The sequence below is a fragment of the Thamnophis sirtalis genome, unplaced genomic scaffold (genome assembly GCF_051295495.1).
Source record: "Thamnophis sirtalis isolate CommonGarterSnake01/CBP01778 unplaced genomic scaffold, rThaSir2_p1.2 scaffold_3, whole genome shotgun sequence".
Lineage (NCBI taxonomy): Eukaryota > Metazoa > Chordata > Lepidosauria > Squamata > Natricidae > Thamnophis > Thamnophis sirtalis.
The window spans coordinates 108,947,914-108,972,757 of NW_028261383.1; positions in this window are offsets into that span (position 1 = coordinate 108,947,914).

The window sequence follows — 24,844 nt, forward strand, 5'->3', positions numbered from 1 at the left end:
GGTGGATATCAGCTGAATCAAGGAATAGGGCTAGTTCATCTGAGTCTCCGTCAAACTTTCCCCTGAATTGGGGTGGGTCATTCAGCCCTAATCCCCCAGCCTCCTGTCGGCCTTGGTATGCTTGTGCCTGATATGGCTGGTCATCTTCTTCACCCCTAGTTCAGAGAGAGGGAGGAGGTTGCCTGCTCTTGGCAGCCTGCCTGCTGCGTGGGAGAGGCACTGGCTGCCGTTTTGGGCTCCTTCTATTGGGAGGGGGAGGCAGGCTGTGCTCCAGTCTGCATCTCCTTCCTTCAACAGGAACAGATGTCCCTCCCCTCTCTTTTGGGTGGCATGATGGCCCCTCATCATGAAGGGTGGATTGGTAAAAATCCTCCCTCTGTTGCTCTTTTGCAGTCCCTCGGGATTCCATCTGGGGCTTTGGGAGCCTGGCTTGTTTCCAGTCCCACCTCCAGTCCACCCTTGCCAGCTTGCTTGAGACCCTTCCCTGTATCTGTGAACTAGGGCAAGGGAATTTCCACCAGTACTTATCTTCTCTTGCTTCTGCTTCTGAGAAAGGCTGCTTGGCATTGCCGCATACCTCCAGTCGCAATCAATCTCCTGTTGTCTGATTTTCCCTCCAAGCAGCCCAAACATTGGGGGAGTGCTCGGAGATCCCGGGCTTCAGGAAACCCAGATTTATTTTAAAGTCAGTTTTGGCTCTTTGTGAAGTTCCCAGAATATGACCTAATTAATTTACGAGCCTCAAGACAAAGTTTAAAAGAAATCCAATCATTTATTAGGATCAACATTCTGGCGTGGACTCCTGTGGAGCCAAAACTGATTTTGCTTAATTGTGTTTGAACTTTACCCATGTATCCCCTCCCTTCTGTCCTGCGTAATAATTCATATTCTTCAACTAGGCTGTTGACATGAGTTCCAACTCCTGCCGAAGGCATACATGGAATTTGCCCTTCCATGCCAGCCTGATAATAGTCATGGCAATGCTTTAGAAGTTGACAATATGTATATCTATATATGCTGGTCTTGTTGTATTTGGGTCTTTTCCCGTGTAAGATTGAGATTGTCTTGGCAACGTTTCAGCGAGGTCTCACTCACCATCTTCAGGCTGATGTTTTTCGCTTCGGGCTATATATATTTGTTTCCGTAGATTTTCACGGGTGTAGGTATGCTGTTCTTGTTGTATTCAGGTCTTTTCCCATGTAAGATTGAGATTGTCTTGGCCACATTTTGATGAGGTCCCACTAGCCATTTCCAGGCTGGTGTTTTCGGCTTCATGCTTGTGCAAGTAAGGTGTGGTTGGAGCTGTCGCCTTTCTATACATTTTGGGATGGAGTTCTGGCTTGTTGCTATAAGTGAGTTGATTGGCTGTGCAGTTGCATCCTGATTGGTAGATGGAGTTGATGTTTGTAGATTGGTCGACTGTTTTGTATCATCCTATGTGGCTGAGGGGCTGGCTGTGTGTCCATTGTTCTTTTGTGTCGTAACGACTTTGGTGGTGGGTGGGGTTTGTTTGTTGACCAGGGCTGGTTTCCAGATGTCTGGTAGGCAGGAGGTATCATCACATTTATTCATGTTTCTCTATTTCGATGGCTTCCATAATTATTCTCTTGTTGAAGTGTTCTGTTTTGGAGATTTATTTGGTTCCTTTAAAATCAATTTCATTCAATTTCATTCAAAAACTGCCTTGCCACATACATTGGACAAACTAATAGGAGAATAAATGTACACATTGCAGAACACAACAAAAAAAGAAAAAAAACTTCCTCCCTTTTCCAGCACCTTAAAGCAACAGGACATGAAATTGATTTTGAAGGAACCAAATTAATCTCCAAAACAGAACACTTCAACAAGAGAATAATTATATCAACCCACTTACAGCAACAAAGGCAGGACTCCACACCCACCCACCAAGATTTATAGAAAGACAACAGGTCCAACCACACCTTACTCGCACAAGCACAAAGCCGAAAACACCAGCCTGAAGATGGTGAATGGGACCTTGCCGAAACGTTGCCAAGACAATCTCAATCTTACACAGGAAAAGACCTGAATACAACAAGACGTCTGTGTGTGTGTGTGTGTGTGTGTGTGTGTGTGTGTGTGTGCGTGTGTGTGCGCGTGTGTGTGGTTTTCATGGGTGTTTGTATGTAGGTCTTTAGTTATTCGGGTTTTCTCCTGAGTAAAATTGGTAAAAGTGTCTTTGCAACATTTCGACAAACTCACATTCATCATCTTCAGGCTGGTTTACTCGGTTTCGTGCTTCCAGGAACAGTGTGAGATCATAGCTGTTTCTTCCTTTTGACTGCCAGTGGGGGTGTGAGCTGATTGGGTGTGAGCTTGGCTGTGTTCCGATTGGGTGGAGGTGTGAGTTTGGCAGTTGGCTTCATCCACTGGGGCAGCCCTTTAGGGAACCAATACTACTATTAGTCAATGACATCCATGATAATTTTCTCAAAATTGTGAATCACCAGCTCAAATCCCCCAGCAACTCAGACTAAGCCGAGTACAAAAACCCCAACCAATCAGAACACACTAATCAGAACACACACACACACACACAAATATATAATATTTCTAAAGCCATGTTCTTCTCAATCCCTTATGAAGAATGAACCTGGTATCCCAGCGTTCATAGAAGTGGTCCACAGGTTGGGACAATATTTCAACTAAAGGTGTCAGTCCTATTACTTTACCAGCATCCTGTACATTCTCTAGTGTTTAAATTTAAAACACTTTTAAAGAGATTAAAAGTTGTCTGAGAACAAATTCCTGGAATTAAAACTTACCGCACTATATTGTGTTACAGACAGAAAAATATTTTTACTACTTCACCTTTTAGTACCTGAATCTGCAACTCAGGTTTTTATCATCATCAAACTAGCACAACTTTCAGGAGCTATCTTTTATAGCTATTCTAACCCTTATAATCATATACTTATATGCTTCCTTTTTTAGAATTCAGACTCAGATATTTGTGAATCCTAATGGAATGCTCAGGTTTGAAATACTCAGAATAGATATTAGTTATTTTTTTCTCTAGTTGTAACAGTTACATGCAAATACTTATGCACAAACAGATAGTCTTATAATATTTTTTAATCTTCATCTTTTAGTCCACCTTACTCTCAGAGACATTTCTAACATACCAGCCAAGAATGTATGTTCCCTCTCCTTAGATGCTCCTTTAATCTGGCATTCAAAAGATTCCTTAAATAGCATCTTTTAGAGAAGAACCAACATTTTAAATCTAGTTTGTATTTTCCAAAAAAGCTTAAAAGAATACTGCCCTACCCTACAAACATTCTATTCATATTGCATTGGGAGGGACTGCAGGTTATATGTGAAAAGAATCATATTTCCTCGAAATAAGACCTGATCTTATTTTCTTTTCAGCACCATATCTTATTTTGGGGAGGATGTCTTACCCGGTTATCTTAGGACCCCCACTGCCATGTCTCCCATGCCCTGACACCTGTCAAGAGACTCTGTGATGTGTTGTGCTGTTGTGCACATGAGTGGGAGGCATGGCTGTGGTGGTCCAAAGGTATGAGGGTACAGGGCGCATGGGGCAGCTTCAACTACTCACCCCCACCATAGCTTGATTTTTACACCTGTGCCTCACATCATCTCATATAACCAGACAGTAGGCGGAGCTTAACACAGACTTATTTTGGGCTTATATTAAGTGCAGGTGTGAAAATCAGGCTAAGGCTTGTTTTTGGGGTAGGTTGTATTTTTGGGGAAACACAGAAAATACATGCAAGAAGCAGTAAAATGAAGAAGAGAGGAGTAAAATTCCTACTGGCTTGCAAGCATTTCAATCTGTTACAGACAGCCTTTCAAGCTGATGTTGACCTTGGTTTTAATGAACACTGCTCAAAAAAGCCTGCAGCTAATGCCATAAGCACTTTTTCCTATTCTCATCAATGAATCTACTTAGAAAATGGTGGTACACAGCATAACAGGACTCAGGCATTCCAAGCTCAATGTTTCCCTGCATTATGGTTGCTTTATGTTATTAAAGATAACTAATTATTTAACTCAAACTGGGGAAAAAAGAACCAGAGGAAAAAAGTATTCCCCCTCATTTGGGGCCAATGCTTTGAATTTCACCAACCTCAATGCCCAGATAGTGCCTGTAAAAGTATATTTACAAAAATAGTTTGCCCTATTTGGCTATTTCACCTGTTCACCTTTCTTTAAAATTAATAACATCATCAAATGCATTATATGCAGGTCTAAAATGTTAAAAATGTAGAGAACAGACTGAATTTCCTACTGTGTGAATTTCTCAGAAGGTGATATATTACGTCTTACTCTACATTTCACACTCCTTTGAGAATAACTTTAAATGCCAGATACGAGAATTTTTATAGTATAAAAAGGTTGTATGGCATTGATGACCAATAGAGTTTTTCAAAACAGCTAGATATCTCCCATTATCTCAAATGTGCTTTTTTCTTCAAAAGGCAACTGACTGCTTTTTCCTTGAGAAAGAAAAAGAAAACATTTTGCTTCTCATCCAAGAAGCTTCATCAATTCTGATGGCGGGAGATGGAAGGATAGGTTCTGAGGGGATTATGATGACGGGGAATAGAAGGATTGTATTTCATTTTAGTCATCTTGTCATTAACACATTTTTATATGACTGCAAAGAAATACAATAGGGAAAAAAGAGTCCAGTAGCCTTTTGAAGAAAAAAAGCACCTTTCAGACAACTATGACCTGGATAACTGACAATCTCCATATACCTATCTCCCATTAGATTTTATTAATTACCACAGAAGAAAAAGACACTGGCTGAATTTGTGTGGACTTTTGTATGTCTCTTGCCCAAAAAAGATACAATTGCTTGAATGCCTACTTAGTTACATTCCTGATGTGGAAAATGAGAACAATTTTCAATTGCCATGACTAATGTTGATGAAATCTGTTATCTATAAAAATGTACTGGAAACCCACAGTTTCTCATTGCTGCTCACACTAGTTATATTTGTGCAATTTCTTTTCTAGAAACAACAAAATAACATAGGAAAGATATTCCTTTGGAATCAACAGTGCAAATTGGATAGGTTTTTGAAGTCTATATAATTTTTCATAAAAATTTGTTTGAATCATGAGTTCTTGGACTTTACTCCATCTCTTGGTTATGTACTGTATATGTCTGGAGCATTTTCTTCATCCTGTAACCTCCCAATTTGCTGTTTAATGAAATTGGATTCTCTTGATGAAGAATATAATCCCTAGTCTGCAACTGAAATATTCAATTAAGATATAAGAACTGCCATGCTGCTACACTTTGCTACATGACAGTGTCTACCATGAGTAACGTGGGTAGGGAGGTATGGGGTAGATGCAAAAGGGACTAGAATCAACGAAATTGAAAGTAGCCATCGTGCTGTCCCGTAAAAGCCGCCGGCAGTTTCAAGGTCACATCATGGAATGCAACAACATCTTGCTCGCCAAAACAAGGACTGTTACTAAAATAATTTGTCTGAATGTAATTGGACAACTATATATAATCAAGATGGGAGAGGAAAAATGGAAAAAGTAAGCCATATTCTTTGACTGAGAAAAATATGAACCTGCTTACTACGCTGTGACCACTTTGATTTAGCTTAGCAAAGTGTACTTATTATAACCATGGCTTTGGGAGTCTTTCTTTACTACTGACCAATTTGACATGGCTGACACAATGTGAGTGTGTGTGTGTGTGTGTGTGTCTGTGTCTTTTAGCCTCAGTATTTTATATTGCTTTGAAATGGGAGTTTGGCAGTTGGCTTCATCCACTGGGGGAGCCCTTTAGGGAACCAGTACCACTATTAGTCAATGACATCAATGATAGTTTTCTCAAAATTGTGACTCTGTTCATTGGACAATAATGTATTCTTTAGGAGCCTCAATAAAAATGCAAAACAAACAAACCCCAACCTCCCTCCTACTTTTCTTTAAGTACGGGGGGTGGGGGGTTGAGATAATTTTTCTCCTATGTCTTTTCTGCATATAGTTTATGTCTAGTAAAATTGTCCTGGAAATTTTACACAACTTGGAAAGTGCTTCCTCTAATTCCCTCCACTCAGTGTGTGACGACTTTGAGAGTTTCATTTATCAAACAGGGGCTATCTTCTATTTGCTAATGCCCATTTAATTATGATTTGAAGGACTAGCATGCTTCTCATAAAAGGTTTGGTTTCATTTTTTCTTGGCACAAAAATATGATACCACATGTAGTATCTTTTCATCTGATGGAACAAAGGGCACTTGAGTCATGGCTTTATACTTAAACTTCCACATGAGTTGTTGTAGACAGACCAAGGCAATAAAATCATCAAAACTTATAATATTTTAAAGTCTGGAGTATGAAATTCCAAGAAAGCATAGTGGTAGCTTCACATTATCAGGAATCAGGCTCTCTTCTTAATTGCACTTGTATATATAGCCTCATTCATGTGCTGGTCTAGATACTTCACCACACTCACAACTGTATAAATGTCCATCACTGACCTTTTTCATATGCTCAAACCTACATGCTAGATCTGTGCTAAGCAGCTCTTCTTACCACAATGTGCCACAATTATCCTTTTGGAGGAAGCAAGCTTGTCCTTGTTGAGACACTAAGTATCACTTCATCCTGCAATTCTAGTAGCCAGAACAGGCTTCTGCACATATGTTTCACAAACATAAGGAGCCTTTTCCATCTATTACTGTAGAACTACCAGATAAGGGGGTCAGAGGGACATGAAATGAAGCAATCGGTTGCCCCATGAGTAAAACCAGGAATTTTTCTTTCCTATGCAGCTTCAAAGGAATGCTTTAGATCATTATCATGACATAACCTGAATAGATGTGGATATCTTATGGCACAAGGAGCATCATAAATCAAAATCTTCTTGGTAAAATAGTTTTCCTCTCACTCGTTCTCAGTGAAAATGAGAGGTAAACAAAGCCAAGGAGAACATTATCTCAATATAACCCTAACCTGCTGTGCCACAGCTCCTTTGATTTAACTGAAAATGAGCAAATAAAGCCCCCCAAATAATACTGCTTTAATATTCCAAAAAAACAAACAAACCATGAGCGGTAACCTACCAGTGAACTTGTTTTATTTGTCTTCCCTTTCTGATCATCATATATTGGGGACTGAAAATAGTTTTAGATAATCTTCACAATATGATCCAGAGTAAATCCTGGAAGATGCTTTCCAGCAAAAGCAACGTGTGATGTTTCTTTGGAAAAGAATTTTACAAAACAGGTAGCGACTTTCTGGATATTTATGTGTCTTATAGAGATCTTCTAGAGAATCTGGACCAAATTGGCATTGGGGCTGGCATTTTGTCTAAGGATTGAATCTTTTATCATAAATATTGAACATCCTATCCTTTTTTAATCATTCAAATATATCAATTATGGACAGGAAAGCTTATTCCATTCCATTCTGATGTTCCTCATTCTTGCCATTTGTTTGTTATAGAACAAAACTGAAGAACAATTGCTGTATCTTAGTATGAGCATAATATCCAACCACTTGGGAAACTCAGTTCTTGTGAATTACTATAATGGTGTTCAGTCTAATAAAACTGAAGTTCTTCTTTAGATTATCCCTTCAATACAAGAAGATTAAGAATGGAGGGGTCAAGGCCTAAACGCTTGTCATTATCATTAACATGTTATCATTTCCGAATGCCTGCAAAATTTTTTGCCACAAATGTTAGAGCCTGTATATAAGATATACGTATATTCTACTATTGCCATGTAATTTTATATACAGAAAGAGAGAAATGTGAAAGGCTTTATAGTTCAATGATAGGGAGGCAGGGAATGTTGTGAGTTCCATCTCCCAGGGTTATATACCATGTGGGACCCAGAAGAAGGGCCTTCTCTGTGCTGGCCCCCTCTCTCTGGAACATAATCCCCCCAGATATTAGAATGGTCCTCACTCTAGCACTTTTCTGGAAGGTGCTAAAGACTTGGCTCTGCCAACAGGCTTGAGGAACCCAGAGCAGGATGGAGTCCATTAAAGGCTCATGTGAAATGCTGTCTCTGGGGTGAGGGTGGGGGTGATTTTAGTATATGAATTTATTATATGACTCCTCTTTTATTAGTTTTATTGTTTTTATATAAGCTTTTATATTCTGTAAGCCGCCTTGAGTCGTCATGTGCGAATAGAAGCAATAAAAATTCCCTAAATAAATAAATTAACTTGAGGGCCAGTTGGATACATAAAGTTCTTTATGTAGCTGTATAATTAAATACAACCAGAGGTGATACAGCAGACATAACATCTTTATTTAAAATCTCTCTACAGAACACTCAGTTTCACTCTCTCCCTCCCTCCCTCTCTCATCTATCTATCTATCTATCTATCTATCTATCTATCTATCTATCTATCTATCTATCTATCTATCTATCTATCAACAAGCAAAAAATCCAAACATGTTTTTTTTTTAATTATCTCTTCCAGATATTCTATATTGGATACAGGTTGGCATTACAGTATGTGCCATTAAAAGGCTGTCTCACAATCTTGCACAACAGTAGAATTTCTTCTGTCATAAAATTCAATAAGCTATATCAGAGTGATCATATTGTAAAAAAAAATGAGGTCACGGAACAGTTAATTCAATGAAGTAAAATTAAAGGTGTAAGACTTCTCAGAAGAAACGGTATTAATATTTCATTAGAAATAAATTGTAAAATAAATGTATTAAAGTATTACAATTGTAAGGTATTGGTGCTTTACAAAAGCTGTCTAATTTGAAAACATGCACACACAGAAGACTTTTCTTAAATTTAACATAAAATAGAAAGGCCCCCCTCCTTTTTTTAAATGGAAGAATGAAATGTATTTTGGATTGTATACATTGGGAAGCATAAGAAATTGGATTATTTTTTGCTTTTCATTTTTCTGCTGGAGTTTGTTGAATGGCAGCTCAAGGTGTTAGAGTTCAAGTACTGATTCAGCTCTGTGTTCAGATGCATTGTAGTAATGAATGACTCACCAGAACAAATACAAAAGCAGAAAAGGCTAAGCCTTCATTATCAGGCTGGGTGAATGATGGAACTTAACTGTAACAAAGAGACATAAACTAAGATATTGATAGAACATTTCAGTGTTAGAAATATCATAATTCAATGCTATTGCAGCTGTTCCAGGATTCTGACCATACAGTATACTAGCCAACACACACACACACACATGCAGTCAGGCAAAGAACCACTTGTGAAGTGTCTCCAGAGTATTTCATTGCCAGTCAACTATGTTACCAGTCTCTTGCCAGACTGATTGCATTTCCTTGGGAATGGCAAGATAAGGATTTAAGATTTCAGGGGTAGGTTTGGCCCATGCTGCTTACTTCAGTGCAAGGACGTGAAAATTGACACTTCTTTCCTATCCCTCCAGTCTAGGTGGATATTCCAACATAAACATACATGCACATTGAAAAAATATCAATTAAATGTAAGTTTAAAGAAAATTCAACTGCATTAAAAAAATAAACAAGCATATTTTTATTTTGGGATTAGATACCATTTGTCTGAAATGGTACAGGGTTTCCTGCCTAAACTGGGGCTGGACTTGAAGACCTCCAAGGTCCCTTCCAACTGTGTTATTCTTCTATTCTATTTGTTCTCAATATTACTATAATACTACCATGTAGCTCCCATTGGAAATATTTCAAATCCATTGGAAAACTTTTATATCACATGAAAATATCTAATAACTAGAGACATACAAGTTGAAAAATTATATCAACATGACCGAAAACCAAATCAAAATAAAAGAGAAAATGGTGGTCAGGTGACTTAATATAGAAAACCTCTATGAACACACTAGTAATATTTTCACAGATATTCTAAAATACCATTATATAAAAAAACTAATGTTATTTTGGTAGAATTATGCATTTCAATTCTTACCTCCCTTAAAGATCATCTGACATTCACCAGAAAGTTTTCAAGGCAGTAGATCTTCAAAGGGTCTATCGGTTTGATGAAGGTTTAAGGAAATTACTTCTTCAATGCTTCTTCATGAAGCAACATTGCCTCTTCATTTCTAAGAGAAAGCCAAGTGGGCCACATTAATTTGCCTACAAAGTGCCTCACCAAAGCAAATAGTATCATCTCTTTACCTTGACAGAGCACACCATGTTTTCTCTGTGGTGTGATATTTCCATCAATTGAATGAAGGCATATTCTTGGCACATAATAGCAATAGCATTTAGACTTATATTCACGGTGCTTTACATCCCTCTCTAAGCAGTTTGCAGTCAGCATATTGCCCCCAACAATCTGGGTCTTCATTTTACTGACCTCAGAAGAATGGAAGGCTGAGCCTGGTGAGATTCGAACAGCCATATTGCAGGCAGGCAGCAGGCAGCAGAGGTAGCCTGCAGTTCTGTATTCTAACCACTGCAGCTCTAAACAGAAAGTTTCCAACTTGCACCAGTGTCATGACATTCTCAGTGCAAAAGTTAAAAAGTGGGATTTTAAACAAAATGGATTCAGCAAGATCTCGGTCTGTTATTGCACACAAAAAGCAAAGAAGTAAAATAGGAATGAACCAGTCATCCCAGACTGAAGAGTAATCTGGTTGACTGAGAAGTCAAAAAAATTGGAGTTCCAGAGGACAGCAGATTGAGAAAGGCTGAGATGAACACTATGTATTAGACACATACATTCTGAGGAAGGTGCTCTTTACTCATTTAAATGAAGCCTCATGTTTCTAGACCTTACTGTCAATACATATTGACCTCCACTTCATTAGAAGGTTTATATTTTATTCAAGCAAGTACATTACTTAGATGTGGAATTGGGCTCTCTTTTTTTTACTGAGCAAAAACAAACTGAAAATCTGCTGGCACAATTATGTACTCAGATAATAAGGCAAAGGCTGCTGATTAGCTGATTTATGCACTTATACTTTGTACCTCTCCAATTTAACAGTTTAGTCAGGAGCTCAGTCATATGTGCTGCAGTTATTCCACAAATTTTCCTTACTGAAGATTTTTGAATAAGCAGCTCATTCTAAATTGACAATAACATCCAAAGTAAACAGGAAAAGAAAGGCAAACAAAAATATGTATTCCACAAACCTTTATTTTGGGGTTTCATAAATATGCATATTTCCTTTTCTTCTTTCTAACCACCTCATTCTAGAGGCTTAAATTACCTCTGTTGCTTGGTTAAGCTGAACTAAAAATATTTCTATACTTTTTTTTGAGTGCAGACTACATCCTTTTGACAGTGTACGATGATGCTTTCCATTCACTCATGTACCATTCTCAGTGGCAGAAATGTTTAATAATTTATCACCATAGCAATAATAAATAGGAAAAACAATTAGAAGTACAGAGGTGGCCTTAAAATAAACTTGGAACATTATCTCTTTATCATCACTACACTTCAATATTGCAAACACCAGTATCTTTATAGAACAAAACCTCTAATCTAGATTGACCATTTCACAAGGGCCATAAACATCAGATAATACAAGTGAAATTAGAATTTTCATAAACTTAAAAGATGAAAGAGTAATCTGTAGTTCTGAAGGGTTGGAGAAACAAAAGTCACTTTTCCTTTTATTCATCCTAAAGATATCCCAAAATGCAGATATCCCAAAAAGATATCCCAACAGGCTGGATTATTGCAGTCTGACAGTAAAGTACACTTTACTATAACTAAGGGGCCTCCATAAAAATGATATCAACCAAGAGTCATAAAATGTGCTTCTTGTCCATGAAGTCACTCAGGCATCTTACAGCTACGACATCCTTGAGAAAGAATAAGATAAGCAATTTACAAGCTGGAATTTAGAATTATTTATTTAGAAATGCATCTTTCCCAACATTTTTTTTTCTCTGGCCTCATCCAAACCACCACAACCTGCAAGTACTAATTCAAAAGTTTTTCAGTACTTCAAATTATATAATTAAACAGCATACTGTACTTATTGTAGTACAGTTGCAGTACAACTCCTATTACCCGGGCCATTCTAGATCAGCAGGTCAGCGGTTCAAATCTCACCGGCTCAGGGTTGACTCAGCCTTCCATCCTTCCGAGGTGGGTAAAATGAGGACCCAGATTGTTGGGGGCAATATGCTGACTCTCTGTAAACCGCTTAGAGAGGCCTGAAAGGCCTATGAAGCGGTATATAAGTCTACTGCTATTGCTATTGCTATTGCATTCTCTTAAACAGGCCATTCTCTTAAACAGCATCCCTGACTTCCCAGAACAAATACAGGGTATAAATCTTTAACAAACATATTCTAAAATAAATTTAAAGAAAGTATCATCTTTCATTGAGCTTTAACTCCTCTTGTCAGCTTCTGCCTTGCTGTTGCTTCAGCTGCCATGAAACGGGAAGGGGGGGCTGGTATTTGGGAGGGGTTAATTGATGTGCTGGAGGAATGTTCTAGGATGTACCAGACGTTGGGATTGCGCATGCGTGTGTGTTTCCCGCCTGCATCAACGGCCTCGACATTCCATCTTCGGCCTGTCTTTTTGAAGTTATCTCACACCTGACACTTGAAGGACTTATGATTGGACTGGAGCTATGATCCTAAGGGGGGGAGGGGAATGGGCTATTCTATATATCAATTGCTTTCGCGCCTAATTAAGCAGACTTTGCTTCGCTACTGCTCGCTTACCATTTATAATTAGTAAAAGTACTTTTGATTTCCAACCCATGGAGTCTCTTAGTCTTCTTTCCTAATTATGTAATGGAGTGGTGCTGACACCTCTTTTGTTAGGCTAATGCTAAACAGATTATATTGTTCCTCGCTTTTTCAATCATAAACTATCTGGAATTTCTTAGTCCCGTATTTATTTTGAATATAGTCAATCCATCTTCTCCACTCCAGTTTATATTTCTCATCTGAGTGGTGGCATGTTTTATAAATGTGCTAATATTGATATCAATCTTCACTGCTCAGAAGCAGCAACACTAGATATGGCATTAGTGATGCAATTAACAATGATGTGATGAAAAGAGGAAAGGAGATATAAAGAAGATTTTTTGTTAATTTAGTCTTTTAGAAGTTTTTTTCTTCTTTTTCTGATGCTAGTAACAGCCACGGTTGAATCAGAATCTATTTTGTACGCACAGGACTACAGCCAATGAACATTATACAATAATTTATGGAGTTCTGGATTGGGCTCTTGGACTAGACTGGGTTCTACACACCCTTCTGTTGGAATGAGTAGCTGCATACCTGCAGTTCAGGTCTGCAAAGGCTGAGGCAAACCAGGCTTATATGAGTTTGTTTTGTACAGAATCAAGTCTCATTGTGTGTGGGAGAGGGGGGGGAAGGGGGGATAGAAAGCTGAATCTGATTTTTTTTTCCTGTTATTAGAATGCACAAATCAGTAGTATCACCTGCATAGATTGATTCTTCAAGATGAGGTCTGGATTTCAAATCAGGAATAAATATGCAAAAAAAAAAAAAAAAAACCCAACCCTCACCGTTCTGCTGCTTTTTAGTGATTGTATTGCTTCATTTAAATATTGTTCAAGAGAAAAAGTATGATTGCTCTGATATTCCCATTCTCAACCATCTTTGCAAAGTACCTGGTTCATTTTTCAGTGCAGCTATCAAGAGCAGCAAAAGCAAAAGACAGTTGACCAGTGCCTCTTGTTGCTCCAATTCAGCTAGCTGTCCTTGGGATAACAATTCCTCCCTGAAGATTAGACCTGGTCCTACAATAACTTTGAATGCCTTTTTCTCACCTCAACAGACAACTGACAAAAGTAACTCTTATTTACTTCTTTATAAATATACAAGTAGTTCAATCTTATTTTTATTTTACAATGAGCATGTTCATTTATAAAATATCTTTTTAAAAAAGGAACAACCTTGGTGTACCCTTCTGGTGCCTTCACCTATCAAACATTTGTCTCTGCAGTTTGGACAGGTAAAATTAATCCAACACACCTAAAACATTCTCTCAGAACTCTCTTTAGTAATATATAAGAAGGCAGATTAAGATTACAATACAAGAGTTCCACAAATATCTTACTTTCAAATAAGTCATAAATATATAAGCAATTTAGGATGGCATTCTAAACTGATATTTTTTTCTGTCCCTCTTAAGTGAACTGTCACTTTTTAAAGTCAGGGCTTGCTTGCTTTGTGTTCTGTTGGTAAGTGCTACTCAATTTATCAGTGTGAGAAACAGCTCTCATGCTTTTAAAACATCAAAAAGCTAATCAAAAGCTAAAAACAGAAACAGTGACACTGACAATAAAAAGCAATAAAAAAGAAACCTCTGGAAAACAAGTACATCCCTTAAGAAAAATGTTACTTTTGTTGTGCTCATCCGTGATATATCCCGGTGCTCAGAAATAATAGAAATGTGCTCTGCTGTTTTTTTCATATTGTCCACTCCATTGTTACTTGGTCAAAAGACTCCAGATTCTGTGATTAAAATGTGTGACACTCTCAACAGATTCCTGGAACCCTGTTATAGTAACACAACAGCACAGAGACTAAACCCTCCAGACTTTGATCTTTCTTATTGTGTATTAGTATTTACCATTCAATAAATCATGCTGTTTATTGCAGTTCAACAGTGACTGCATCCCCTGTTATTTAACTACTCCAAATAATGTATTCTCATCTCTGTGGCATTACTGTTTCTACCAAGGCTAATGATTTCCTGATTTCCACATGCCACTGAGCTGGCAGTAACAAATGATGTTACTCTCTTCTGCATGTTGCAAGTACTTTAAATTATATTTTACATACCCATTTAAAGGATCATTAGTTAAGTTAATATCTTTGCTATTCAGGAACATCATGCATGTTGGCAAAGGACAAGCTTGTTCACTTGTGTTCTCTAGTAACTTGCAATGCAATCTTCCACTCTAAATTACATATTTTACTATTTTCACTAGTTTCCAACTCTGTTGAAATCTCCTGCTGTTATTGACTAGAACTTAATAAGTTCTTATTTTTTTTTTATAAAGAGATAAAATTGCTTCAATCTATGGCTTTTAGAAACATAGCCTTTGGTAGCATGACACAAACAGATGTCTCCCCCAAAAAATCAATTTTGTAAAACACAGAAAGGTTTTGGTATCCTGGATGACCACAAGTAAAGCATGAGGCAGTACTGTCACTCAGCTGTTAAAAAAAAAACACCACCACAAATGTTATATTAGGGTATATTAATAGAAACACAGGATCCAAATCATGAGATTTAAATCTGCCACTGATTTTTGTCCTGATCAATCTTATTTGAAGCAATTTTTCCAGTTCTGGAAACTACCATTCAAAAAATATCCCTGACAAATTGGAACAGATTAAGAGGAGGATTATAAGGATGGTGAACTCTTTAGAAACCAATTCCTCTGTTTAAAATATCTGGATATATTTAACCTATAGAAAAGACAACAGATGATGGACATGAAACAATCCTCCAAAAGAGAGAGTGGAGTTATAGTGTGTTCCCTTGACACAGAGACAGGACCAAAACTAATTAACTGAGAAAACGAGATTCTGGTTATATATCAGAGTAAACTTTGACTGTATGAACTGCCTGCCAATAGTTGATATACAACAGGAGTCTCGAACCCCTGCACCACGGCCTGTTAGGAATCAGGACATACAACCAGAGGTGAGCAATGGGTGAGTCAGCAAAGCTTCACCTGTATTTACAGCTGCTCCCCAGTTCTAGCATTATTGTCTTATCTCCACCTCAGATAATCAGACATTAGATTCTCATTAGGGCATGAACCCTATTACAAACTGCACATACAAGGGATCTAGGTTGCACACTTCCTCCTCCTGGTCTATGAAAAAAAAAATCTCCCATGAAACTGGTCCTTGGTGCCAAAAACATTGAAGGCCTCTGACATATGACATAATAAGTTCTTCTTTGAAATGAATCTTCAAATAGATCTATCAGAGATGTTTCATTGACTCTTGCAATGAATAAAATTGAACTATATGGTCTCAATGATCATTTGTAACTCTATTCTTTATGCATTATATTTATCTATCTTCTATTAAACTTTTAAATGCAATTGATGACTTGGTGGGGAGGGATTAAGATGAGCTCATATTCTTGGAGCCAAATAGAGATCAAAGGCAACAGGTAGCCCATTTTCTTCCCAGTGATGCTGCAGTAGATAGTTGATAACTGTTATCTTTGATAATGGAGACTAACTGTCCCCCAAAAAGGATAGATGAAGAAGAGAAAACTCCCAGTATGCTTGCTGAAAATAATTCTGTTGAGAGGACATCAGATCCTAAGCAGTCTTGAACAGCCTGTTCTTTTCCCATCTCAACAATCCTGATTCACTTTACTGCTTTCATGCTGTCATTAGCAGTAAAGAAGCTACTAATTTTTTATTACTGATCAATGTCAAAATAATTAGATAAAAGGAAAACGGGATTTCATGGGTAAATTTGTTGATGACCTTAAGAAATAACTGGGTGTCTTTTATAAGAGATCCTGGAGCACCGGGGAACTACCAGAGGACTGAAACTTGAATATTTGGCACTATCTAATAAAATGAAATTCAATGGTGAAAAGAGTAAGGTTCTACATTTAGGCAACAAAAATGAAATGCACAGGTACAGTATAGGTGGTACCGTGGTCAACAGTAGTAACTGTGAAAGGGATCTTGGAGTCCTAGTGGACAACCATTTAAATATGAGCCAGCAGTGTGCAGCAGCTGCCAAAAAAGCCAACACAGTTCTAGGCTGCATAAACAGAGGGATAGAATCAAGATCACGTGAAGTGTTAATACCACTTTATAATGCCTTGGTAAGGCCACACTTGGAATACTGCATTCAGTTTTAGTCACCACAATGTAGAAAAGATGTGGAGACTCTAGAAAGAGTGCACAGAGGAACAACAAAGTTGATTAGGGGACTGGAGACTAAAACATATGAAGAATGGTTGCAGGAACTGGGTATGTCTAATTTAATAGAAAGAAGGACTAGGGGAGACATGATAGCAGTGTTCCAATATCCCAGGGGTTGCCACAAAGAAGAGGGAGTCAAACTATTTTACAAGGCACCTGAGGGTAGAACAAGAAGCAATGGGTGGAAACTAATTAAGGAGAGAAGCAACTTAGAACTGAGGAGAAATTTCCTGACAGTTAGAACAATTAATCAGTGGAACAATTGCCTCCAGAAGTTGTGAATGCCCCAGTGTTTAAGAAGATGTTGGATAGCCATTTGTCTGAAACGGTATAGGATTTCCTGCCTAGGCAGGGGGTTGGACTGGAAGATCTCCAAGGTCCCTTCCAACTCTGCTATTGTATTATTGTATAAGACATCTCTTTACATGCCTCATTATACCACTTTAGGGTTTCTTAAGCTAAAACAAAACTCTTATAGAGATTCCTTATTTTTTCCCAGCCATGTAAATAAAAGGTTCAGCACATTACTCTTCTTCGATGCAGGCTTGTCTCTATAGCAAGAAAATCAATTATTTAAATGTAACCCTGGGCCATCAATGCTCCTTTTCTCCCCTTTAAGCTACTGCTTTCTATAGACTTCAAAGCCAAGGTCTTGTAATTCACTAGAGTTGCTACATAATCAGAACAATTAGCTGATCAATGACTTGAATTTAATTAAAAATCATTCCTGTTAATCAGAATTGATCATCTGGTCTTCTTTGGTTCAATTATTGGAGAGAAAACTGCCCTCCCCAGCTATTAGAATAGCTTGTTCATATATGTGTGTGATTTGACATCTCAGTATTACAGGTCGAATAAATCATCAGCTATACTTTTAATTCCACCTATTTCTCAGTTGTATTCTTTTGTTCATATTCAGATCTAGTGCATTGATGAATCTCTGACAAAATTTAATGGGATGTATTTTTTATCAGTTTATTCGTAACAGTCTTAATTAATACTAAAGAAATATACCTAAAGAGAATAAATATTTTTTTCATTTATGAAACTATACTGAATTCCTAATTTGGTTCACGTGTCATCTGCTAAATGTCATATCACTTCCTGCCCAGCTGAAGAAACAATAGTAGCTAAACAAGCAAAATGAAAATGGGACAAACGATTCCTATCAGCTAGGAAAATTCAGATGATTCACATCAGCTGATTCCCTGCTTCTCTCTGACCACTGAAAATCCTTTGAGACAAGCCATTCTTGATAATGCATTAGAGCTGCTTTGCCCAAGAATATCTTTTTATGAATTGGATCATTAAGAGAGAAAAGTAGACTAATGGGTATGATTTATGTGTAATTATAAAGTCTTTCTTCTCTCAGGTTTTAATTTTAAATCTTTCTCTTGGGCATTTGCAGTTGAACATCTGGGCTGGCTTTAATCTTCTCCATGACTTTCACTACTTTACTCCCTTTGGTCCATCCCCCTCCCCCCTTAGCTGCTATTTATTAGCAATAATTACTAGTTTCCATTGTTCACTGTGCATGTTGCCTAATTGTTGGTGCCCGCCGTGGCCTTTCTTACAAATAATGTGACAGTGTGTAATGCAGAACAATTAGTGTTTATGTCTAATTATATCTCTTGAAACAATAATCCTTTTTAAAAAAAAAATCTAGTGTTGCCTTCAAAGGTCTACCAAGATTTACCATTGTTGACTAAAATACTTGTGGACATTATCCTATTCTTAATCCTTTTCAGAAGTTGTCAAATAGCCAAGTTTAGTCATAAACCACATTACTGTTTTAGAACTTGTTATCATAAATACGTATCTATTACACCAAATCACAGTAGTTTATAAAAGTAGGTTCACAATAGGTTATTAAAACACTGGAAGTTATTCAAATACAAAGGTAAAATAAGACATAAAATAATAGAATTGGTGAAATGTTTTTATTTACATTTGATGAGACTGAAAAGACTGTGAATGTGTGCATTTGTGTGTGTAAGAACTTGAACACACACACAAACACCAGTGGTGGGTTCCTAACTGGTTTTCTGCATGGGCGTGCACAATTGAATAAAATTGGTCAGAAAAAAGGGAAAACAGCTGAGGAGTGGCAATTCAAGCCCCAGATCAGCAGGGCTTTGGAAGCTTGAATAAAGGTAAGTATAACCTAGGGCCGGTCAGGTGGGCCCTCTTTTAACAAAAACAGAGAACTCTTTCACGGTCTGTTTGAAGGCAGCACTACCGGTTTGGGAGAACTGGACTGAACTGGTAGAAAGCCACCTCTGACACGCATACATACTATACATATGCACATTTACACAATTTTCATCTATCAGTACAAAAGGCCACAATGCTTGAAATAGTATGCTGATACATTTTGACAACATGATATCCTAGGTTCTTGGTGTAATTCAATGCATATGAAGACTAACACCAGGTAAAGAACTGGAAGCTGTGATTTCACATTATTATGTCTGTAATAATGGCTTTAGTTTCATGTATTCGGGTTTCTTGCTCTACTTTTAGGTCCTTTTTTATACAGAAAACTCTTAGAATATCTACAACATATAGAGATTCTATCCCCACTCCGAGTATGGCAACAATGGCCCTTATTTATTTATTAAACTTCCATGCCACCCATGTCACTGAAGCAACTCTAGGCAGCTTACTCTAGGCAACAAAAACACCATATAAAGCACTACAGCAATAAATAAAGACCACAAATGTATAATTCAGTTAAAATGTAATTGACTAAGATGGAAAAGAAGGGAACAAAGTGCACACAGGGAGGAGGTGAAATCTGTCTAATCTATTAACCACCTCCAGGATGTCACTCATCCATTGGGGCCCTGGAACAGCTGGCAGAGCCAGGTTTTCAAGCCTTTCTGAAGGCAAAATAATGGGAGTGGCATGATGTTCCAGAAGACAGGTGCCACGATAGAAAAAGCTCTTCTCCTGGACTGAGCTAGCCAAAATTCCTTCACTATCCACAAAATACCTATTCTGCTGGCACTGATGTAATTGGACTAAAACCATTGGGTAAATTGGTTCCTTAAATAACCTTGACCCTCACCATGAAATTCTTTAAAGGTGATAACCAACATTTTAACTAGGAATCAGAACCAGTGCAGCTCATGGAACCATGATATAACAAGGGCCACCACTGGAACCCCAATAACTGCCTGTACAGCTGTGCTATGTACTAGCTAAAGCTTCAGGGCCTCTTAAATTTATTCATGGCTATTGACTAAGGCTGAGTGGTGCTGTTCAACTGCATGCTGCCGAACTAAAATCATGTTTCATAGATGTAGTCCTCAAAATATCATTATTTCCCACAGCACCTAATTTTTTAAATAGCCAACTTGTCATCTAAGACCTGACTCCATTTAATCCTGCTTTGCTTGCAATCTGATGGTATCACAGAGAAAGCTGGTATTGCTCCAGGCAAACTTTGTTAAGCCACAGAATGTCACAAAAATATTCCAGCCTGCACTCTCAGCTTTACAACAGCTTCAAATACGGAGACTGATTGCTGCCTTCTCCTCTGCTGCATTACAGATATATGTGATTGGAAAATGGTGCTTGAAGGAATAGCTTATAAAGTATCTTGTACAAATATATTCAGCAGACATAGAGATGTATGAATTTGCATGCATGCAAATGTTCTGACAGTAGTTAGAAAAATGACAAAACAGATACATAAATCAATTAGATATATTCAAATATCTCATTAGTAATTTAGGATCTTCCAAAGGCAGTTTTGATCAGAATTTATATTTCATGTCTATGGATCCATAAGGCATTTTCCTAGACATCCTGAACAGGATTGACCTTTGTTAGCTTTCTGGAAAAAAAACTAGAAGACCTGTTTCACCCCAGGCACTGGGACCAGGTTGTTGGTAGAGCCTGACATGTATTGTTAGCTTGGCTTATGGTGTTAAGGGCCCTGCCTTAGTTTTGTTGTTTGATTAATATTTTATGCTTGTATTTGATCTAGCCAAGTCTCAGGATTTAAATGGGTGGCTATTAAATTGAATAAATAAATAATGCCATCACTATGCTATCTGTGGATTTTCAAGATTCAGACTATCAACAACATAAGAATCAAAATTCAGAGTATCAGCAACATATACTATAAGCTTCATAAAACTATATGGGTTCAGCAGCATTAGAAAGAGGCACAGACAGGACATCTGTAGCAATGTGAAGCAAATAAACATTCCCACTTATGTTATAATATCACATATACAAACAAAGTTTTGTGTGAAGGCTTTTTACCATTTTGACAATTTTGACAACAGCAATGACTTTCTATGGATACCACAAATTAGTTCAATGATTTTCTTTGCTATTACATTTAATGTATGTTTAATATCACCATCTTATTAAAACACATCATCTCTCTTGAATCAGAGCCTAGGATTTAGGATAATGAATTTTACTGTCTTCCTTGTTTCCTTCTTCCCTCCCTCTTAATGACCTCTGTAATCTTCAGGTTAAGATGGCAACCAAGATAGTCAGAATTACTATTGTTAGGTGGCACAGTGACATAACGTCACACTTTATCAATGCATCACTTATTCCAATTGCCACCATAACTTGAGGACTACCTGTGCATGATTTCAACTGATAGACATTTTTAATGATTCGTCTCCATTGATCCCCCTTGTGTGTCACATGCTGTATTACATCTACCACTGAACTAGTATGTAGGGTGGGGTACAGGTAAAGGACGCCACAGTCTCATCATTCTTTTCATCATCTAAAGGAAAAAGAAGGTTTTTTTTAAAAAAAGTAGTCATTCACTGATTCACCTTTGACCATTTCTCTTTTGTACTAACCATTAACACCACTTCTGTGTGAAGAATAGGAATGAGTGCTTTAGATCCACATGTATTGATATGTGAAAGAAATCTGCATAAAGCTTGAGGCCTTTGTGAAAACAGTAGAACCTTTATGTGCACATATTCCTGTTCTAGGATGAAGACTTCTTCAAAATGTCCAGGTAGAGTGGTGACTAGAAATAAATATGAGCCATTACATCTTCATAGTGACCAACAGGAATTCAAACATTGAGTTAAAATGATGCAGAAAATCCTAGTAGCAAAACTTATACTAATGTGAGTTGGAAAACATCATTTTTAAGCAAAGCAGGAAATTGTGAGTCACTCCTTGGTCAAGTCCTCTTGCAGCCCATCCATAGCCAGAAGGTTCTATGGAGGAGCCTTTAATCACATGGTTAATTCTCTCCTTTAACCTCTGCTATTTGTCTCTTTTCCTTTCTAATCTGGCTATTTTTTGCTTTTCTACTCATTTTCAGCCCTATTCTGGATTATTTGTTCTTGTTTGGTTCAGTCTTTTTTTAAACTCTTTTTTCAGGAAGTTGGCCTAGCTAGCAATTGTGTATTAAGTATGCCCTCAATTCTTTATCCCTGGTGAAGGGACAAGAAGAATGGGACAAACCATATACCCAACATCTGTAACTCTACTTTTGCTGTTTGCATGGAGCCTGCTTTATGTCAAAACAGTTCTGAAATCTACTCATTTTAGAAGCATTTAAACTTTCCCTATTTGTTCAGGCTTTTACAACTGCGATTCCTCCCCCCACACACACTCTTTTCCTTTAATTGCTGGCACTGTTATGACTCCCATTCTTCTTCTTCTTCCTTTTCACGGATTTCATATCTTTTTGGTATATCACTTTCTTGAAGGGCAAGATATACAGCACATACAGACACACACCAAGGGACAACTTCCTTTTTTCTTTCTCTGTAATCCCCATGTGCTTTTAAATGCAGAGGCTGGAAATATCTTCTAGAAGATATTTTTTAAAGGTCTGTGTGAGCTGTGTGAGGAGAAGATTAAATTGCTCCCTCCCATTTTAATCAGTGGAAATACAGCATTGCAGGTTTTTTTTTTTTAAAAAAAAGCAAGAATACATCTAAGAGATAATAAGCAACAACAACAGTCTGAAAATGATTTTAGTACAGAAATAGTGAGCAAAAGATGGGTGAAGCATTCCCCAATTTTATTTTCCTTAAAATGTTCCCCAACGTGACATTATCATTTTAAATTGAATACATGCAGGTTAAAAAAAAAATTGGAGCAACTTTTATTTTAGAAGTTATTAATGCCATAGCAATTCTCACATCAGTGTTAAATACGAATGACAATACGAAAGGGACATTTGAAGGTAAATAAATCCCAGAGCTGAGTGATCACACTGACAACTGATGAGTGCAATGCAAAAAAAAAAAAAAAGACTCTCCCTATCATCTAAATGATATTTATAGCAATGTCAAACATGAATTACATGTTTATCAGTAGATACCAAGCAAACTACTCTTAAACTCCCTCCCCCCCCCATCCAAATAATCCAGCTAGATTGAACAAAGGACATTCGGGTGGCTCTAATGAGCATTTATGGGTTCTAGAAAACTTATAAGAACAGAGATCAGGGATGGAATTAATTTGGTTGCCAGCAGAGCAGTCTGACTTTGTTGTGCTGTGAATAAATATAGTACTATATAAAAATGTCATGATCAGTAAGCACCAAATCTCCATTGGGCTGACACAGAGTAAGCAATTAAAACACACAGATACAAACACACACCTCTGTATGATAACCCACATTGTCAAAGAAAAAGTGAAAATGAAAAAAAAAGAAAAGCAACTGATGATAGTAAGAATTGAAAACTGTTGTTTTAAATTCCATTAAAAATTCTAACTACGATTAAAAATACTAATTCTAATTATATAGTTATAGCCAATCAAACAGATTTACTACTACTACCTATCATTAATAATCATTAGTTAATGCAATTTTTTACTCATTATTTAATAGCTTTGTGCAAACTGTTTATACCAAAACCTGAGGAAAGTTCATTTTTATTTTCTTCCTAACTCAATCAGTAACTTTTGCCAAGGAAGAATTTATCTAATGTTGTCTAATGAGCATATTGTGTTATTATTAAGGCATCTGAATGATTAACATTTTCCAACAAACAGGTATCCTGATTCATCTGCTGCATTACTTGATAATACAGGGTTTTTTTCAACATGTTCATCATCTTATTTATGTGTATATATAAAATAAAAATTAAGTCAAATACTCCTATTATGGTCTTTGATCAACTTTTATAGTAAAAAATGGCTTAATGCAACAATTCACTATTGGGAAAGAAAATACAGGACAATGAAACAATATATCTAATTAAAAACTTTATAGAGTTGGATGACTTGATGAAAGTATTTGACATATGTTAAGTGAGTATGTGTTAGAACCTGAAGTATAATAAACATAAAATTTAACATACATAAAATTTATATAGTCACCATCTCAAATAGTGTGACTTTGGACCTGTACAATAAATTGAAATTATTAAAAGCAATGAATCAATATTAACTTTCTTGAATATTACATGTTCCATTTGTATCTATTCATCCTGTTAAAATCAGCAGTAGAAGCATGTTGGTTTTTTTTTATTAACCAGCCACACCTGCTAGTCAAGGACAGATGCAAGGACCTGATCCAGGGATGGGGCAGGCATGTCAGAAATAAAGTTTATCACAAGATTGTGAGTCTCATTACCTGATATCCTCCAGAATTTCTGCCTTGACCCAACGCCTGACTGGGTTTACCTAGTCTCCTAACTCATCTCACACTTGTGGCAATCCATCAGTGGCAGAAAATGTGAAATTGACCATCTCAGAAAGAGAACATACGTGCATGCATGTGTGTACAATTTATTTGTTCCTTCACTCTTTGTGGACCCTAGGCAGTTTATTAAAGCTAAAATGATGTGCAAAAAGCTCATATTTCCCCCATGGAAGCTGATACAAGCTTATCTTCCTCACTATTATAAGAAATGTTTTTTTAAAAAGTAAATTATTTTGGTCAATTCATCTTGAAGAGCTTTGTTTACTTTCAAAATACTTTGTACATTTGCTCCAAGTTACTTATAGTTTTCAAGGTCAGTA